This window comes from Sorex fumeus, unplaced genomic scaffold, assembly GCF_029834395.1.
Source record: "Sorex fumeus unplaced genomic scaffold, SorFum_2.1 ptg000037l, whole genome shotgun sequence".
NCBI classification, from domain to species: domain Eukaryota; kingdom Metazoa; phylum Chordata; class Mammalia; order Eulipotyphla; family Soricidae; genus Sorex; species Sorex fumeus.
The window spans coordinates 34,267,605-34,271,848 of NW_026606094.1; positions in this window are offsets into that span (position 1 = coordinate 34,267,605).

The window sequence follows — 4,244 nt, forward strand, 5'->3', positions numbered from 1 at the left end:
GCTTACCCGCAGCCTTGGCAGCGCCACTCAAAGCAGAGTTATGTTCTGTGCAGTCCCTAAGTGATCCCACCACAGCTTCCTTAAGAGTTGCCCTTGGTCTCTAGGTGGCAATGATGACATGGACTATGGTCATGAACCCCTCAATGATGACCTTGGCCAGAGGACTCTAGTAGCTGGACGTGAAGGGAGTCACTAATGATAGTCTGGAGAAATTTCATACTCATCACAAATAGGGGGGTCATTGTAGAAGGGCAGAGATGATGGTGACCCTTTTGGCCCCATCCTTCAGGTGAACCCCAACAAATTCAGGTAGTGAAGACACCATGACATTTCTAGCACCAGCATCACCTTATTAATGATTGGGTCTCACTGTTAGAAGCCACAGTTAACAGCATACCTGAGTACCAATACAGCCTAATTCATCCTACTGTGTCCCAAGGATGCTGCATTTACAGCGCAAGAGGCGGCTTCAGTTGAACAGGGAAGAACAGAAAACCTAGGTCTATTTTTGATGTAAAGAAAAAGGTTCTACTGCCTACTCTTACTGGGCATTTAATTACTTTGTTCATATTTTTTTTTTTTGTTTTGCTTTGGTTTCGGATTGGGGGGGCCACATCCTGTGGTGCTCATGGGCTATTCATGGCTCTGTGGTCAAGGGTCTCTTCTGATGGAGAAGAGGATCAGGGGATCAGATGGTGTAGGGGATTGGTTGTCTGCCTGCATGCAAAGCACAAGCTCCAGCACTTTGAGCCATCTCTCAGTGCCCTTTTGCCCATTTCCTAACTTTGAGGGTCACAGGTAAGCAAGTTTTGAAATAATGAGATTAAAATTTTGAGACCATAGTTTAGTTATGAGATTTTACTGACTTAATATTGCTGTGCTGAAGCGTTAGCACAGCGGGTAGGGCATTTGTCTTGCACGCAGCTGACCCAGTTTCGTTTCTTCCTTTTCTCTCGGAGAGCTGGGCAAGCTACTGAGAGTATCCCGCCCTGACAGCAGAACCTGGCAAGTACCCCATGATGTATTTGATATGCAGTATCAACAAGTAAGAGTAACAACAAGTCTCACAATGAAGACGTTACTGGTGTCCACTCGAGCAAACTGATGAACAATGGGAGGACAGTGCTACAGTGCTACAATATTGCTATATCATATTTTAATTGTTAATAGTATGTGTCTCTGAATGACATATTAAACTTTTATTTATAAAATAATAAGCCATTTCACACCTGTTTTTTACTATAATTTTTAGTATGAATTTTACTGTGATATTGTAGGAGGACAAAATTCCTTCCAACACATCACCTTTCAATAGTGAAACAAAATTTAAAAGAATTCACTTTATTTACATTATATTCCATACCTGATTTCAAAAAAAATAAAGGGGATATTGAAGATTCTGAGTGAACATTGTTTTGATTTTTTAAAACAATGTGTCTGATATTTTTGTCTTGATTTTTAAAACTTCAGGTAAAAGACCTCTGGAAAGAAATGATTTATTTTTTGGAAGCAAAATAGTTTTTGCAAGAAATTTGCTTAGAGAGATGTGAAAGGAGAGAAAGAGAGCAATATATGTTCAGGAGAGAATATGGGTTTCAACGGAGGGGGAAAAAAGCAGAGGAGAGTAAGAAATATGTGCTCAAGAGAGACCACAAGTTTAGAAGAAAAAAATCAAAGAAATTATTTTAAACACCATAATAAATAGGGCAGTTAAATCCAAGGAAGATAGTAAATTGTTTGCTGTTTGTTTTTTAGGGGGTAAGTCAGGGGAAGTCTCCCAAGTGATGCTCAGGAGCCAGGGTGTTAATCACCACCTTGCAGTCTAGGGGCCAGACGACCACGTGAGAGGTACTGAGGGTAGGCAGCCTGTGGTACCAGCATCAAATCTGGACCCAATTAATACAAAGCATTTACCCCTGATCCTGGTGCCATCTCCCTGACCCATGATCCATCATTTTAACACTTATGTGAGGATAAAAATTGCAAGGCAAATTTATTGAAAATTTAGTTTACTTGGTCCCTCTCCCAGACCTGCTGGATTAGAATCTTCATCTTAGAAGTTCAAAAAGTTAATTTTTGTGGAATGGAGTGCCACAACAGTTCTGTCCTTTTTCTCCTGAAACACAGTTCTAATTCAGTTATGAAATGTAACACAGGGCACAGTATTACAAAACTATGTAAGAATTCTAATCTAAACTCTGCTAATCTAAACCTTCATTTTCTTCTCTGTAAAGAAGGCAACATGATTATATTTAAATAATAATAGAGCAGTAAGCATTAAATGGATGTATGTAACTTTCCTAGCATAGTATCTGTTACAAATTAAGCTTAAATACTGCTATGATTATTGCTTATCTTCATCATATTACAGTGATTTATTTCATTCTTATAATTTTAAAAATTGCTTAAGAAAAATTTAGTCAAAATACAGAATTTTTGCAAGTTGTTAAATCTTCAGAGAGATGAAACAAAAGAACTTGTTTTTCCATAATTTAAAAAAAAACTGAAATTAACACACTTGCAGAAGTTTCTTCAAGGAATTATACTACCACCTTGTGGCAAGATGGTTGTATAGCAAATATAAGAATTTACCACACTTTGACTTAGTTGAGGAGAGGGCCGGGCGCGCAGCGGTAGGGCGTTTGCCTTGCACGCAGCCAACATGGCCGACCCGAGTTCGATTCCTCCGCCCCTCTCGGAGAGCCCGGCAAGCTACCGAGAGTATCTCGCCCACGCGGCAGAGCCTGGCAAGCTCCCCGTGACGTATTCGATATGCCAAACACAGTAACAACAAGTCTCATGATGGAGACGTTACTGGGCCCGCTCAAGCAAATCGATGAACAACGGGAGGACTGTGACCATGACTTAGTTGTAGAATTAAAATTGATGCAAATCCTAAGGAAATAAATGTCATCCTATAGATATTTGTCAATATACGCAAATGAATTGATAAACAGAAAAAGTCTCAGAGAAAAAAATTATAAACAAAATTCTAACTTATAAACAAAATCCTAACTTGAGAATTACAAATCTTTCAGACAGAAGTTGCCAAATTGGCAATGACTCCTGGGCCTACAGAGAGCCAAATGAGTAACAGCAACTAGAATTTGAAAAGCTCAGCAATGTCACAACTCTAATGTCAGGTTATAAGCAAACCTATCACATGTTAAACAAGTCTCCTTAGGTAGAATATTGGGCAAGTATGCTAGCCATTGATGCTAACTATAGCACTGAAAAAATATCTATGACACAAAATTACCTCTATAAAATCACTTTATGAGTCTTTTTAAAATCCTCTAAGAAGATATTTAAATTAATTTTTACATGGAACAAAATTTTTCTATACCCCTTTCCCATCCCTAATTTTTCCCAAAGGATAGGATAATTGCTTTAGAATACCAGCACAACTTTCATAAAGAATGATGCAAGAGTGGTGTCAATGGATGTCTTTGTGGTTCCACAAGTCTTAGGTTCTCCAATATTTTTAAGAGTTGGAAAGTAGTTCTTCAATATTTTCAGGAGCATTAGTAAAGATGCTCAAGCTCAAAGTTGAAAAGTAGAAAAGTTTACTGAAAATTAGAAGAAAAACAAAAAGGAACTTCCCATGTGAAGAGGAACTTAGTACGTAAGTCCACTCTATAGTACTAAGTTAAGTGTGGGCTTTTAGTGGGCATTTATAGGAAAATTGGATCTTTGTGCTATGAAAAATGCAGGGAAGTTAAAAATAAGGGTTTTTTCTTTCTTTCTTCTTCTTATTATTTTTTAAGAATCACCATGAGATACACTTACAGACTTACAAACTTTCGTGATTATGCTTCAGTCATACAATGATTGAGTACCCATCCCTCCAACGGTGCCCATTCTCCACCACCAATGTTCCCAGTATCCCTCCCACCATACCCAACCCATTCCCTACCCCACCCCCCACCTCCCACCCCCACCTCTGTGGCTGTCACTTTCCCTTTTACTCTCTCTTTTTTTGGGTGTTATGGTTTGCAATACAGGTAGCCTTTATGTTTGGTCCATAGTGTACTCTCAGCATGCATCTCCCATCCTTAGCGAGCCCTCCAAGCATCATTTACTTAGTAGTCCTTTCTATTTCCTAGCTGCCTTTTCCTCCAGCATGTGAGGCTAGCTTCCAAGCTGTGGAATGATCTTTCTGCCTCTTATCTCTATTATCCTTAGGTGTTAGTGTCCCATTCTCTTACTTTATATTCCACAAATGCATGCAGTCATTCTATGTA